Here is a 17,384-nt window from a genome sequence, read left to right as displayed (position 1 = left end):
TTTACAAAATCGTCTTACCTTATTTACAGGATATAAAAAATTGGGGCAGAAACATTACTATCAAATAAAAAAAAGAGATAAAGGGGTAAAAGAGGACGGAAGCCCGCATGCCTAGAGCCCGTGCTCCACAACAAGAGAAGCCACCGCAATAAGAAGCACGCTCACTGCAACAAAGAGTAGCCCTGGCTCATTGCAACTAGAGAAAACCCGCGTGCAGCAACGAAGACCCAGTGCAGCCAAAAAAAGAAAAAAGAAAAAAAAAGGAGGCAGTATGCAACAGGAAAAAGGTACAATTTGTGAAGAAAACACTGGTCCTACATTTATATTTACTAAACAACAAAGCAAATTGTATATATGTTCTATGTAAGTCACTGCCTTTCTATTTTAATATATTAAAAAATATAAGTACACACTTTAAAATACATAAAATGTATGAAAATTGAAGGCATTAACTTACATTGAATGACATTATAAGCTTATTTTATTGTTTTTCATAAAATTTCTGACAGCATTTATTGTTTTGATTTATGATAAGTGAAACTGAAATACTTTTAGGCTGAACTTATTTTGATTAAAAATTACACTGTGACTTCATAGGACTAGCTATAGAATTAGTCTGCAAAAATGACTATAAGTTTATTTTGCAAAAATTCTATAGGTGAGCCAAGATAGCAAATAACTTTGTCACAGAATGACCTGAAGGAAAGATTGCCAGCTTCCACTTACAGGCATCTGCAAAGGAATGAGACAGTCCCTCCCTACATCTGGGTCACTGTAGCCTCGCCAGCCCGCTTGTACAAGCAGACGCTTCACACAGAGAGCATGGGGGAACATGGACCTGCAAGTAGCAAGGAAGAATTTGCTTCCTGTCATTTGAGTTCCTCTGGCTCCAGGGGAGAATTGATAGTTTCTGTTTTGGAAAGTTTAGCTCTTGTGGGTCCTAGAGCTAGATTGTCTTAAAAGATGAGAGACTCCAGGGCAAAGGCTGGGGGTGAGACTGTGGCCTTCTCAGACTGTCAAGAACATGCCTGGATGATTGTCACGAAGCCTCAAGTTCTGAGGATCAGAATCTAGGGGGTCCCCTTTGGTCAAGGTTGTGAGCAGGTGAGCTTGAACGCAGTGCCCAGACTTGGGATGGAGACCAGCACTGAGGGCAGTAGAGTGTAGCCAAGGAAGCCATAGAAAATATGGCAAAACTCACCAACACGGCTTGGTGTCATTAAATTTAATTTTTAAAAAGTTTAAAAAATATGTTGATAAGTTCATACTCCTTACATTATAGTTTCAATTAGTTTTTTAGTTAAAAGTCACTGCATAAGGTTTTTTTTTTTTAACATTTGCTTTTATGTATTGTTTTCAGTGTGATTAGCAACAGCTCAAGAATCCACCTGGTGCTAATAGAGCATGATTTGTAGCTCCGTCTTGAGCATTTTTGATCATGCCAGTTACATCATCAAATTTTCATTTCAAATATTGTTTTTAATCAGTGATCCAATTATGGCTTAAATAATTATTGTTTTATCCCAACAACCAAAAATTGTACTAAAAATAAAATAGGTAAGAACCACATTAAATACATAAGGAATACAAAATTTTGCATAATATATTTCTACTCTGATGGATCCCATTATGCTAGACTGACATGCCTGGGTCTTACTTGTATTTAATAGAGCATGGTGTCCTTTTCTGTAGATTTGAACTTACTTGTACAGTTTTAAGTAGATGAACATGCACAGGCCTGAAGTCACGAAAGGTCAGTACAGAACAGCAACCTTTCAGATCCACAACATGTTTACACCAAGTACAAATACATGGGGAGCCTTCGCAAACTCAGGCCAGACTTTAATTAAACTGAGACAGCAGGAGGACTTTTATTTGGAGAGTTGCACAAAAATGAGTTGCCACCAGTATAAATTAAAATATCAGTAATCCTCAGTATATATATATATATATATATATATATATATATAATATAATATATTATATATATATAGGCTGCATTGGGTCTTCGTTGCTGCATGCGGGCTTTCTCTAACTGCGGTGAGCGGAGGCTACTCTTCGTTGCAGTGCATGGGCTTCTCACTGCAGTGGCTTCTCTTGTTGTGGAGCCCGGGCTCTAGGTGTGCAGGGTTCAGTAGTTGTGGCACACGGGCTCAGTAGTTGTGGTTCATGAGCTCTAGAGCACAGGCTCAGTAGTTGTGGCACACAGGCTTAGTTGCTCTGCAGCATGTGGGATCTTCCTGGATCAGGGATCGAACTCATGTTCCCTGCCTTGGCAGGCGGATTCTTAACCACTGAGCCACCAGGGAAGTCCCAATCCTCAGTATATTTAGTTTATTTTAATATATGTGGTTTTCTTTAACCATTTTAAAAGGAATTCAAAATATTTAAAAAGGAAAATTTGAAGTAGAGAATTACCCTTAGTGCATCTCTGAATTGCAAAACTATTGAATATTTTTGGTCAATATTTACAATTCATAGTGTAATCATTCATATAGACGTTGTTCAGCAGTGTGTCTGAAGGCAAAATTCCCAAATAGAAGATGGAAATTATATCAGGAGAACATCATTTCCTTTTTTCAAATGGCTTTACTGAGGTATGATTGACATATAATAAACTGCACATATTGGAAGTTGATAAGTTTTGACATGTTATGATGTGTTATCCTTTTTGTGTATTCATATCATCCTTATCTTTGTTCCACTATACATAATATGTCCTTTTTTCTGGATGCTTTTAACATTTTCTTTGTATCACTGAGTTTGAGTATTTTGATTATAATATACCTTGATGTCATTTACTTCTAGTTTATTGGGCTTGGATTCTTTGAGCTACTCATATCTGCAGGTTTTCATCAAATCTGGAAAATTTTCAGCCATTACTGCTTGACTATTTCTTTCTGTCTCCCCCTTTCTCCTCTCTCTGTACATGTCCCTCACACATATATTAGGCCATTTGAAGATGTCCCATGGCTCATTGATGTTCTGCTTTGTTGCTGTTGTTCTCTCTTTTTTAAAAAAAATAATTAATTTCTTTATTTTTGGCTGTGTTGGGTCTTCGTTGTTGTGCATGGGTTTTCTCTAGTTGCTGTGAGTGGGGCCTACTCCTTGTTGCAGTGCGTGGGCTTCTCATTGCGGTGGCTTCTCTTGTTGCGGAGCATGGGCTCTAGGTGTGAGGGCTCAGTAGTTGTGGCTCGCAGACTCAGTAGTTGTGGCGCACGGGCTTAGTTGCTTCGTGGCATGTGGGATCTTCCCCGAGCAGGGCTCGCACCCATGTCCCCTGTGTTGGCAGGTAGATTCTTAACCACTCACCACCAGGAAAGTCCCTATTGTTCTCTTTTTATTCTGTTTCATTTTACATCCCTTCTATGTCTATGTGTTTAAGTTTACTAATTTTTTTCTGCATATTTAATCTGCCGTTAATTCCATCTGTTACCAGGTTGGTGTGCGTTGTGTCAGAATAGCTCCAACAGAGGAGGTCAATGCCGGACCAGCAATCTCGGTCCTTGTGAGAGCAAGCAAAGAATTGCAGACTACCACTTTGGGCTTAAGTGCAAAGCAAAGTTTTATTAAAGTATAGTTACACTCTCAGAGGGAGAGTGGGCTGTTTCTACTAAGTGAAACCAGCTCTCCTGTACAGGCTTAAAGGTGTTTATAAGGAGAGTTCTGGGAGAAGGCGGGGCGCAATCATGGGTGAGTGACAGGGGTATCATTATTTGATTGACAGTCCCCATCTATGTAACAAGTTCATTATTGCTCATGCCCTTACCCTTGATTCGCTAAGAACAGCCCGGGGTCAGCGGGGTGGGGGGCGGTTTGCCAAACCATATGCATATTTTATTATAGTGATGGTATAATGAGTTTGGTTTTACTATAGGTTATACACCTGTCTAGTCTGGGCATGCGCAGCCCAGGGAAGTTCCCTAGTGTTACTGTGTTCCCTCTTTATCAGGATAAATTGCCCACCACATGACCATAGTTTTGCCCATTCTGGGTGGGGTCAGGGGAGGGTCCCCAGACGAGTGGGTGTAACTTGACTACTCCCCTCTTGTCTTTTGCCACTGTGGCCTCCTTGCTGCTAATGTCTGACTAACTGCCTAACACATCAGTGTAATTTTCTGAGACATTGTAACTTTCATCTCTAGATGTTTCCTCACACATATGCACTGAACAGTACTCAGTTAAAAACCCAAGTGGAACCTTCTGCTTATTTCTTGAGTTCTCTCTATATTCAGTTCTCTCCTCTCTGGTTCTGTGTCCAATGAACTTTGATTGCATTGGTCTCCCAAGACTGTCATCTCTGTTTTCACAGCTCAGAGCCTACTGGTCTCATCCTGTGCACCCCTTCCATGCACCATGGCGTGGAAACTCTCCAGGTAGTTAGCTGGGAAAATTGTAGGTCTGGCCATGTTTGTTTCCTGTCTTTTGAGGATCCCTGTTCATTTATTGCCTAATACTCAGTTTCTTGACATATGTTTCATATATTTTGTCTGTTTTCTGGTGGTTTCAGGTGGTAGCATAAATCTGGTCCTGATTACTCCAGCTTGGCCAGAAATGGAAGTCCAAATTATTTAGTTTTAATTTCCTTTCAGGCAGGTCAGTTTGGGGAATGTGGCCTCAACATGTGAAACAGTGAAACTTAAATGTGTGTTTGAAAACTTATCTTTGGAGAAAATGATTATACATAGTCAATATATAACGGCACCATTTGTGGAAAACTTCTGTTATTTAATATACTTATATAAATATTTCAGCATACACATATATCCATGCATATATACATGTTTGGGAGAATCATTGAAAAAAATACCCACAATCCTTTACCCTTCCACTCCTTTACAATATGACTTTACAGTTACTTCCATCAGGAAGAGTCTGTATCCCCACGTATTGAATCAGAGTCAGATTTCTTATTTGTTTGGACAATAGAATGTGGTAAAAGTGACAATGAAGCAAGTTCTGCACCTAAGCTTCGAGAGACCTTGCACAATTCTGCTCTCTCTAGGAGAGCTGCATGAGAGAGAGGCCTAGATTGGCTTGCTGGAAGGTAAGAGACCATGTGAAGCAGAAATCAACCATGAGGCTGAGACTTCCTAGACCAGGGAGTCCTCAGATAGACTCCAACTGACTATAGGAACATGGGTAAGCCCAACTATGATTGGCCAATGCCTGCCAAATCAGCAGAAATACACAGTTGATCCAGAGAATTGTGAGCTAATTGATGATATCTGTTTTAAGCCACTCTATTTTGGGGTGGTTCGTTAAGCATCTATAGCCAAGTGAATTAGTATATTTATAAACAGATACATACATTGCTAGATTCCAATCAACTTTAGCCATCATTAAATACCTCTGTCCAGGTAATTAGTGTAGCATGTCCACACTATTTTGGTTAAATTCTAAATCTTTAGTATAGGGGTTAAGTTTCACCACCTTGAATAAAATTTTAAGTGCTTTTCCTAACACAAACTAGTGCCCTTTTAAAGTGGTGTGTAAGGATTCTGAACATGATTTTTTTACCATCCACCCTATAGGTACAGTTTGCTTAAAAATAAATTGGATATATGAGGATACTGACAGTTAAAGAGTTCCTTTAAATTTTTCTCATGTTTCATAAAAATTTGCCATTAAATTCCTGCCTTCCAGCTGCAGTTTCTTTGCTTTAAACATTTTTACATTCAGGTTTTGTTATAAATACTTCATTTTGAGAAGACATCAAATTCAATTTGCATAAATTGCTCAGAAACATATCTGTTAAGAAGCCGCAGTAGTTCAAGGGCAAAATTGGAATACTCTTGACAGAAATGTGAAATCACTGGGCTGATGGTACATGCTGGATTATGAACTGGGGTCCTGACAACATGTCTTCCATCCATGAGAAGCCTTTCCAAGGAGAATGACCCTGGCAATAACAGAGAATGAACCTCGTTTGCATACCTGGTAAGCTGGTGGGTTTTCTGCAAAAAGGTTGCTTCATCAAATGTTTAATTGAACAGAACATTTGGGGTGAGACAGATTTTTTTTAATTAGAGAAAACTATGCCTGATCAATTTATCTACTACTTTTAGAAAATAAAAAGGCAAGAAGGCATTTGGTAATAGGATTTGCTTGAAGTTTTAAAAACCTTTAAAAGAATAATGGTTACCCTTTAGGTGGTACTAACTGGGAAGGCACAGGGGACACGTCTGTCGGGAGGGCTGGAAATATTGTAGATCTTGTTCTGGGGATGGTGGTTGCAAAGGTGTATGCATATGTATAATCAATTTAGACTTAAGATCATTGACTTTACTATATGCCTGTTATTCTCAAAAAAAATTTTTTTAAAAGGGGGTGAGTTCAAAAAACTAGGGTGTTTTTTCCAGGACTACCTGCCCTGGAAAGGTATTTGAATGTTCACAAGGTACCTATCACATTTTATGTTTTTAAAAAGGCTGTCATTTAGAAAGATGATGTCAAACAGGTATTATGTTTATGATTAGTAAGGGTACTAAAATCAAGCAAGATGCTTTGAAAGTTGAAAAAGGCAGTTTTAGTAACAAATGGAAGAATGAACAAAGTATGTATTAAATGATAAAATCCAAACTTGTTATCTTTAAGTAGTACCAGTAAGTATGCAATAGCTTAAATTATGAGTAAATTCATCCTTGTAGGGAATCATTAATGAGAACTTGGGATTCAGGAATTATTGCTTAATGTTTGAGGTTGACCCCATACGGGACAGTTATATTTTCCAACTAAATATTCCCTATTGCTATGATCAGAGGAAGTCTATACAAAAGGCCAGCAAACTATGCCCCACAAACCAAATGTAGGATGTCACTTGTTTGTGTCCCCCCTAAATTCTTACGTTGAATCCTAACCCTCAAAGGTAATGTATTAAGATATGGTATCTTTGGGAGGCAATGAGATCATCTGGGCAGAGCCCTCAGGAATGAGATTAGTGCTCATATAAACAAAGCTCCAGAGAGATCCCTTGTCCCTTCCACTGTGTGAGGACATAGAAGGTACCAGCTAGGAACCAGGAAGGGGGCTCTAACCAAAATGTGGCCATGCTGGCACCTTGATCTCAGCCTTCCAGCCTCCAAAACTGTGAGAAATAAATGTCTGTTGTTTATAAGCTATTCAGTCTGTGATATTTTGTTATGGTGGCCCAAAGGCACTGAGACACAACTTACTTTTTAAATAAAGTTTTATTGTAACACAGCTACACTTCATTCATTTAGCCTGCTTTCATGCTACAAGAGCCATGTTGTGTGGTTGTGTCAGAGACCACATGGCCTACAAAGCTTAAAATAGTTACTGTAGCCCTGGTCTATAAGAAGAATCACCTGTAATTACTATGCCCTAATAATACTTATTGTTCATGGATGGTACAATGCAGGGTATAATGTTCATGGAAGGAAAGTGGCCTCACAAATATCTTTCTTTGTATTGATTTCTTACAGCAATTCTGTGATATGTCAGTTTCCTGTCTTAGTAGATTAAACAAATATGTATTAGAAAAGGTAAATAACCAATAACTTTCCTAAGCTCTCCTGTCTAAGAAGTGGCTAAATCTAAACTTGAACTTGTATCTGCCTCACCCTTTCTAGTACACCCTGATGCTTCCAATTCAGATTTGCAAAGTATGAAATCTTAGACCTGGAGGGGGTGAGTTTGGAAATTCTGTTTAGGTGCTAACACCAGTGATATTCAATAAAGGGCAACAAATAGGGCTGGGAAACCAAGACTTGAGGAAATATACAAAAGGTGAGCTATTTTCTGAGTCTCTTGTCAGAGCCACTGGGGTTGGGTTTCTCTGGGAGGGAATTGACATTTTCTTAATCAATTTTCCTGGTAATCAATCACCCATGTAAAGCCTTTTACTCTCCCTTTCCACTGTGTATAAAATCTGTAAGAAGTAACATTACATTCTCTTTTAATCATAAGTTCATGAAAGGTTAATGCACACCTGGGTCTTTTGTTTTTGCTTTGTGTAAATTTTTTCTTTTCTACATGCAAGTGGATCATTTTGTTTTGAGTAACATTCATTTCTCTGATCTTTTCTTCCTCTGACATAAATGTTGGTCAGTTTAAGTGATATTGGGGAGCATGGAATCATGGAGAGAATGGGAGGAGAGCTGAGTTTCATTTAGAACAATACTAACCCCTGGCTCTTTGAGGGATGAAGGGGCAGACGAGGCTTTAGGAAGATCCCAGGCCTTCTGTTCTCTCACAGAAGTTGGCCTTTGGCTTCTCTGCAGGTGCCAGACATGTAGTGGTGGCCCAGCACATGGGTTTTGCACATGGCTGAGGCAGAGAAACTCCTATAACTGCCTACACAGAACCTTATTTTATTGTTTTCTAACTAAAGGAGACAATATCTAACTTTTTACTATTTTGAAAGACTCTGACAATCTGGGCCCTGACCACACCAATTCAGGGTCCAGTTAAATAATTTCAGTTTATAAGAAATCACCCAGCCTATTTCTAGAGTTTGTTGAACTCTGCCCCTGAAACAGAGGGGTGAATCTTGGGGAAAGAATGAAAACTTAGCAAGGTAGATTGTATTTATTTCCTAGGACTGCTATAACAAATGACCATAACCTTGGTGGCTTAAAACTACAGAAATGTATTCTGTCACAGTTCTGGAGGCCAGAGGTATGAGATCAAGATGTTGGCTGGGCCGTCTCCCTTCAGGGGTTCTAGGAGAGATTCTACTCCTTGTCTCTTCTAGTTTCTAGTGTTGTTGGCATTCCTTGGTTTGAGGCCACATCACTCCAATCTCTGCCTCTGTGGTCACATTGCCTCCTCTTTTGTGTGTTTTCTCCTCTGTGTGTCTGTCTCAAAACTCTCTCTTATGGAGATACATGTGATTACATTTAGGGTCCACCCAGATAATGAAGCATAAGCTAACCCTCTCAAGAGCTTTAGTATAATCACATCTTCTGCCATATAACTAGGTTCTAGGGAATTAGGACACAGACCTCTCTTTTTTTGGTATCACCATTCAGCCCATTATGCAGATTTTAAAGAAGGATGTAAGAGAACCGTCCTCTCTCTAAAAATCAAAATTAGTTTGTTTGACTGTGACTCTAGAACTTAGAGAAGGCTGAAATGGGCTTGGTAAGTGTAGACAGTAAGAAGCCTGTGGCCAGCCACATTGAGATTTTAGATGGAGCTACGCTTGTGTTGCTGCCATCAGTTCATCTGTGGTCATGCACAAACTTCAGGGACACCTTGTTAAAAGTTAAGCTTGGCCTCTGGTATGTTCCAAGGAATCAGAATAGGGCCAGGACTTCCCTGGTGGCACAGTGGTTGAGAGTCCGCCTGCCAATGCAGGGGACACGAGTTCGTGCCCGGGTCCGGGAAGATCCCACATGCCGCGGAGCGGCTGGGCCCGTGAGCCATGGCCGCTGAGCCTGCGCGTCCGGAGCCTGTGCTCTGCAACGAGAGAGGCCACAACAGTGAGAGGCCCGCATACCGCCAAAAAAAAAAAAAAAAAAAAAAAAGAATAGGGCCGATGTACACACTTGGGACAAAGAGATATGGGGGTGACTGTTTCTCAGACTTGCAGCGGTAGCCTCAACCAGCAGAGGGGCTGATATTAGAGCATAGGGTTATTCTAAGAGAAATTTTGGGCAAAGAGAAAATTGCTAGATGGTACATGAGGAAGGCAGGGAGCAGGAACATAAAGGTTCTGAGTGCCCATCACACAATGCCACGGAAAGCTTCCAGAAGCAGCCAGGGAGCCTTTTGAGGCTAAGGGAGAGTGTAGTCTCTTCCCACCAACATCCCAGCAGGTGGATGGGCTCAGGCCATGATAATCCTCATGGCCTTCCTCATAAGCCATTGAGTTATGATTCATAAAGTAAGTCTAAGAAATATTGCTATTTGGGGATGGAGGGATGACTTCCTATGCCAGGCAAATTTCACCTTTGGCTCACTTCAACTAAAATATGTTGAATACATCAAAGTATTACTATTACCAGAGAAAGGTGGCTTATTATTTGAAATAAGGTAGCTTACTTTTTCATTTATCTATGTAATTTGTTATATGTCATTGGATCAGCTATACACGTTCTATTTCCTTTTTGAAAAAAAAAAACATGGAATTTCACAGTTGAGAACAGTAGGCTCAGAGAACACAGGCATCTCGTATTGGTATTAATCCAGACCTACTCCAGGGCTGTCAAATGCAAGAATTGAATGGTAAAGCGAGGGGGAAATTGAAACAGAAAGAAGCCAAACTCCTTTTGTAAAATTTAAGAAGGATGAAAAGGCAATTTGAATAGAGAATTGACCCTGGCGAATAATTTGGCAAGATGTATTGGCTTCTTCAAGGCGTGGAGTTTACAGGCAGATTAAATGCAGCAGACAGGAAATGGGCAGGAAGTGGATGTAAAGCTCAAGACAATGGGGTCCTTTGTTCAGCTATCACCATGCTGTGATTTTTTAGGTTTATATGTCATAATTGAAGAAAAAGTGATGCAAGTTGGCAGTAGAGTATGCCAATATTTTCCATATCCAAAATGTCAACAGTAGTTGGGAAACAGCAATTTCAGTCACAGATCTCATGGACACTACTGTAAATAGGAGGAAATTTGAAAATATATTGCATAGTGTAAATCTGTGTCGCTGAATTAACCCAAGAGTATAAGAATCCAAAAATTGGTACTTATATTAAAAGTGTCCAAGTTAATGTGTGCTCCTGTATGTAAATAGCCAGGGAATGTTAGTTATATTTGGAGGGGATGATGATGGGGAAATTCCTTGCATGTTCTGTATGTTGAGAATTATACTTCCATACCCACCCTTGGCAGAGTTCATGCAAACATCCCCTAGCAACCTGGGTGACAATAATTCAGAATAACAAGGGAAAGGCTGGACAAAAGAATTACCATTTATTGATCAACTGTTATTTGCCAGCCATGTGCTAAGAACTTTCAGGTATAATGTTTAATTTACTTTTCTCAATATTAATAATTAGGGATGGTCATGTCATATTTTCTTATATCAAGATATAAGGAGAAGAAAAACTTGAAAGAGGTCAGACAATCAGTAGATAAATTTGAGTCTTATTGACTTTACGGATCCTTTCAATAACATGATATTACCTCTGAAACCAATAGAACACTTACTAGTTGAGTAAATGAATAAGATTTTAATTTAAGATGATTGGTTTCTTACAAATATTCTTAAACTGCTCTCCTGCAAACTCCTCAAGGTGATAAACTTGCAAGGATGTCCTTATTCTCAGCTGGCTGTTAGCTTATCACTCTGGGTGTCATTGTTAATCAGTTAAATCACTGGTGTCCATGTGTCATTAACTATGCAATCCTAGAAGTAAAAAATTTGTTATCATGTACATATACTTACATGTGTATACTATAAGTATACTTACATATTTATAAATTAAATATATGACCTGCTACAGTAAGATAGATTGTACATTATAAAGCTCAAACAAACTAGAAATGTAAAAACTGAAAAAAGATGATATAAATATTTAAACCATTATTTTATATTTGCTATGCTGTTTTATTATGTATTGCTGCTATCATTATATATTATTTGTTTTAGTTATGAATAATGAACACATTAAAATATTTCTAGTAATAATGAGATTGAATATTCCTCATTATTTTAAAAATCTTAGCTTAAAACTTGTAATAGCACAATTTTAAAGTTTTAGGCTCAATTCTGTGTATAATTTTATTTATACAGATACATTTTTGAATACTTTTTGAAGTATGCCATCCACTAAGTGAATAAATCCTATGATTCAATGAATTATCACAAAATAAACATACCCAGGCCCCAAAATAGAGCAATCCCACATCCCATAAGCTACTTTTTTGACCCTTCAGTAGAGTAACTATGCCTTCAGTCTCTCATAAAGGGATATCTAATAGTGTTTTCAACCTTTATATAAAGAGAGAATACAGCATGTTCTCGTTTGTGAGTAGTTTCTTTTCTTCAAATTTATGTTTATCTGATTCATTCAATTTGTTGCAAGAAATGATAGGTCATTTGTCTTCATTCATAGGCAGTGCTTGCTTATATGGATATAACTAAAATTATTTATTCATTTTAATGTCAATAGGCATTTGGCTCACTTCAAATCCGGGATAATGACATAATGCTGCTATAACCATTTTTTAACATATCTTTTGTTGCATACACGTCTTCATTTCTGTTGAGTTCTAGGAATATGATTGCTGGGTTATATGGTAAATATAGGTTGAATTTTATAAGAAATTGTCAAACAGTTTTCCAAAGTGGTTGTATGATCTTACATTTCTACCAGCAATGTGTGAAAGACCCAGTTGCTCCATGTATGTCCCAACACTTGGTATTGTTATTCTGGATAATTTTAGGCAATCTGGTGTGTAATAAAAAATATTTTGGTATGGTTTTAATTTGTATTTCTACACTGACTAGGGAAGTTGTGCATTTCTTCATATGTTTATTGGCCCTTTGCATAATCTCTTTTTGTGAAATAGCCATGCAGAAATTTTGTCCATTTTTCCATCGTATTATTTGTTTCTTTGTTAAATTGATTTGTAAGAATGTTTATGTTTTCTAAATGTAAGTGCTTTGTGGATACAAGTTATTTATTTTGCAAAAATCTTTACCCATCCTCTGACTTGCCTTTTTATTCTCTTAGTTGTATGTTTTGATGAGCAGAAGTTTCTAATTTTAATTAATTCCCATTTCATCCATCTATTTCTTTGTGGTTAGTGATAATTAAGTCCTATTTACTCATCTCTTTTTTCATAGTTAGTGCTAAAAGCTTACGATGTCTTCTCCCAGCCCAGCCACACGAAGGCATTTTCCTATATTACATCCCAGAAGTTTTATTAGTTACCATTTATATTTTGTTCTACCATCATGATCAGCCTGGAATTGATTTTCTGTAGATGATAATAGGTGAAAATTTGCATTTTTCTATATAGATGTTCAACTGACTCAGAACCACTAATTGAAAAACTATCGTTTATCTGTGATTCTACTGTGCCATTTTTGTCATCAATCAACTATCATGAACGGGTCTGGTTTTGAACTCTAAATTCTGTTACACTGATCTATTCATCCGTCCCTCAGACAATCCCACTTTGATTTATTTACCGAGGTTTTATCGTGATAATAGGTAGTACAAGTCATCATATCCAGGAGTCTGATCTTCCAGACTGTTGGGCTCTCTAGTCCCTATTCATATGTAAATTTTAGTATTAGCTTGTTAATTTCCCCTAAAAATATCACAGCTTTTAAAGAGATCTTTAGATTAATTTCATTGGACCTATAGATTAATTTGAGGAGTATTAACATCTTAAATATGTTGAAATTTCCAATTTAAGAAAATAGTCAATCTTTCCATTTTTGAAGGATTTCTTTGGTTTCTTTAGTTGTTGTTGTTTTCTGTAGAGGTTTTAAAAACCCTTCATTAAATTTTTAATAGGTGTTTGATTTTTTAAATGCTATTAAAAGGGGTATCCTTTTTTTAACTGATTAAATTTCAACATTTATTAGCACTTCAGTAAAAATATCTGTGCTTTTTCAACAACACAAAAAGTATATGCTAAGTGAATAAAACCTTAAATACATCAAGGAATATGAACAGCACTCACAAGCATCAATCTCATGATCTCCTCCATCATAGAGAGGAAGCTAATAGAGCAGGAATTATATGGAATCTTCAGTGTCTAAGTCAAAGATATCAATTAGGGCTTCCCCGGTGGCGCAGTGGTTGAGAGTCCGCCTGCCGACGCAGGGGACACGGGTTCGTGCCCCGGTCCAGGAAGATCCCACATGCTACGGAGCAGCTGGGCCCATGAGCCATGGCCACTGAGCCTGCGCGTCCCGAGCCTACGCTCCACAACGGGAGAGGCCACAACAGTGAGAGGCCTGCGTACTGAAAAAAAAAAAAAAAAAAAGATATCAATTAAAATTGCTTTCTAATTGTTTCTTGTTGGAAAATAGGATTTAAATGATCCTCTAAATTAATCTTGTATACAGTGACCTTTTTATTTTTAATACAAATAGTCTTTATTTTGGATTTTCTACATACACAATCATTTCATTTACAAATAATGACAACTTTATTCCTTCATGTCATATTATTTCACCTTTTATTTATTATTCTTTCTTTACTGCAGTGGCTAGGCCTCCACTACAATAATGATTAGAAGTTATAATAGCATAGTAGCGTCGGAGAGAAAGAAACTTTTCTCTACCCTCCTAGGTTCTTCTGGCTGATCTAAGAATTAAATTGGCATGAGACAGATTAACAGAAAAAAATCAAATAAAATTTTAATAACATGTATACACGGGAGAGACCCAGGAGAACTGAGTAACTCACTTCAGGTGAAAATGGCTGAAGCCCTCAGTTTATTTATTATTTTTTATTGAAGTATAGTTGATTTACAGTGTTGTGTTAATTACTGCTGTACAGCAGAATGATTCAATTATACATATGTATACATTCTTTTTTTTAAATATTCTTTTTCATTATGGTTTATCATAGGATATTGAATATAGTTCTCTGTGCTATACAGTAGGACACTGTTTATGAAGCCCTCACTTTAAATACCACCCTCAGCTAAAGACAAAAGAGGGTGTTGAGGGTGGGGACAGTCAGTTCTGGACGGTGACCAGGAAAAGCATAGTAAACAGGGGTAAGGTCGTTATGCAGATTTAAGTCTTTGTCTTCTCCATCTAGAGATTTTGAGGATGATCTTCCTCTCCCTGGTACATCTAGGGAGACATGCTTACAAATGAAGATTTCCCTTATAAATGCAATTGTTTCTTACAAAAGAATAACTTCTACTCCGTTTTCAGAGTTTTTCCCATGTCTTCTGTTTCATAGGAAATAACCAGCTTAAGATAATGAATTTGCCAGAGAGACCTATTTGGGGGTGGCGAATCCTCCTCCCCTACAGCAGGTATGTGTATCCCCTTCCCAATATCATAGGAAAGCAGCTTGTTTACACTCCCTTTATCAGATTCAAAGACTTCACTTCTATCCCTAGTTGCCAATGATTTTTTTATTGTGAATATTGAGTTTTATCGAATACTTTATCTTTTATTCCCTCCATGTGGTGAATGATATTGATTGAACTTTGAATGTGTACCATCTGCACATTCTTGGAACAACTTCCACCTTGCCATGATATATTATTAAAAGAAGCTATGTGGGCTTCCCTGGTGGTGCAGTGGTTGAGAGTCCACCTGCTGATGCAGGGGACACGGGTTTGTGCCCCGGTCCGGGAAGATCCCACATGCCGCGGAGCGGCTAGGCCCATGAGCTATGGCCACTGAGCCTGCATGTCCGGAGCCTGTGCCCTGCAACGGGAGAGGCCACAGCAGTGAGAGGCCTGCGTACCAGAAAAAAAAAAAAAAAAAAGAAGCCATGTGATTTCCCTCTCTATTATCTGGAATAATTTATGTAATAATGGTCTTATTTCTTCCTTAAATATTTGGTGGAAATCACAGGTAATGTAATTTGGAGTCCAAAGTTGTCTTTGCTTTTTGGGGATTTTTTGGTGGAAAAATTATTAATTACATATTAAAATTTTAAAAAAGAACTATTGGGGCTTCCCTGGTGGCGCAGTGGTTGAGAGTCCGCCTGCCGATGCAGGGGACATGGGTTTGTGCCCTGGTCCAGAAAGATCCCACATGCTGCGGAGCGGCTAGGCCCGTGAGCCATGGCTGCTGAGCCTGTGCGTCCGGAGCCTGTGCTCCGCAACAGGAGAGACCACAGCAGTGAGAGGCCCGCGTACCGCAAAATAAAACCAAAAAACAAAAAAACTATTGGACTCAGAGTTGGTAAGATGTATTTTTCCAAGAGTTTATCCATTGTGTTTAAATTTTTAAAAAATTTTGCCACACATCTGCAGCAACATGGATGGACTTGGAGGGCATTATGCTAAGTGATATAGACAGAGAAAGACAAATACTGTGTGATATCACTTATAAGTGGAATCTAAAAAACACAACAAACTAGTGAATGTAACAAAAATGAAGCAGACTCACAGATATAGAGAACAAACTAGTGGTTACCAGTGGGGAGGGAGGAGGGGCAATACAGGGCCGGGGAAGTGGGAAGTACAAATTACTGGGTATAAGATAGGCTCATGGACATATTGTACAACACAGGAAATTTAGCCAATATTTTGTAATAACTGTAAATGGAAAGTAACCTTTAAAAATTATATAAAATAATTAAAACATTAAGAAAAACCCACATAGATACAGAGAACAAAGTGGTGGTTTCCAGATGGGAAGAGATTGGGAAGTATGGTGAAATGGATAAAAGGGATCAACTTAATGGTGAGGGATGGAAACTAAATTTTTGGTGGTGAGAACTCTGTAGTGTATACAGAAGTCAAATTTAATGTTGTACCCACAAAACACATAATGTTATAAAGCAAAGTCACCTCAATGAAAAAGAAAAAACAGAAGAGAAAAAACAAAACAAAACAAATTTTGCCACCATGTTCTTCATAATATTCTTCTATTATCTTTTACTTATAGTGGTGCTTGATCTTCATTCTGCATATTGGTGCTTTGTGCCCCTTTCTTAGTTTCCTGATCTGTTTTGCCAGGGGTTCATCAATTCCATTTTCTTTCTAAAAAAGCAGCTTTTGGCTTGGTTGATTCTTTCTATTTTATATATACTTTTCATTTCTTTAATTCCTTCCTTAATCTTTATTCCTTTCTACTTTTCTTTCCAAGTTTAATTTGCTATTCTTTTCTAACTTCTTGGCATAAATGTTTAGATAATGGATTTTCAGTTTTTCTTCTCTTCTGTGTATATATGGCTGTAGAGTCTCATTGAATCATAGTTTGAGCAATGTTCCACAAGTTTTGATTTGTCTTATTTTCATTCATTTTAACATACTTTGTTTTTTATTTACCCATTTATAACTTAGGAGTCAGTATTTAATTTCCACTAGTAAAGGGGTCTCCTAATATTATTTATTTGCTTGTTTGTTTGATTGATTTGGTTATCGAGTTCCAATTGAATTCTACTCTGTTCGGAGAACAAACTAAGTGTGATTCCCATCCCATGAAATTTGTTTAGATTTGTTTTACAGCTAAACATATGATTCATTTTGGTACATGTTTTGTGTGCACTTGAAATAATATTAAAGATGTTGGGTATAGTATTCTAAACATGACAATCAGGTCAAACGTATTAATCCAATTGTTTATATTTTCTAGAGTCTTACTAGTTTTTGTCTACTTGTTCTATCAGATACTGAGAGTTGTATGAAAATCTTATTATGATGTGTTACTCTCAATCATTCTCTTTTATTTCTGTCAAATTTTGCTTATATATTCTGAAGCCATATTATTAGGTACCTGGTACCATCCCATTCATTACAAAGTTTTATGAGTAT

General features: G+C 37.7%; 1 long non-coding RNA gene across 2 annotated transcripts in view; it reads left to right on the top strand.

Annotated features, from left to right (window-relative positions):
- The window catches only part of LOC109550904 (uncharacterized), a 376,468-nt gene that overhangs the window by 250,690 nt on the left and 108,394 nt on the right, over positions 1-17,384 (top strand). The window contains exons 3-4 of one of the 2 annotated variants that reach the window (XR_002177598.2): positions 30-287; positions 14,849-14,924. This is a non-coding gene — a long non-coding RNA (uncharacterized lncRNA). The remainder of the gene's footprint in view (positions 1-29; positions 288-14,848; positions 14,925-17,384) is intronic. The other variant, XR_012326211.1, reaches the window with a different exon arrangement.

The sequence above is a fragment of the Tursiops truncatus genome, chromosome 15 (genome assembly GCF_011762595.2).
Source record: "Tursiops truncatus isolate mTurTru1 chromosome 15, mTurTru1.mat.Y, whole genome shotgun sequence".
In the NCBI taxonomy this organism is placed as follows: Eukaryota; Metazoa; Chordata; class Mammalia; order Artiodactyla; family Delphinidae; genus Tursiops; species Tursiops truncatus.
This window is presented reverse-complemented; position numbering and strand designations above follow the sequence as displayed.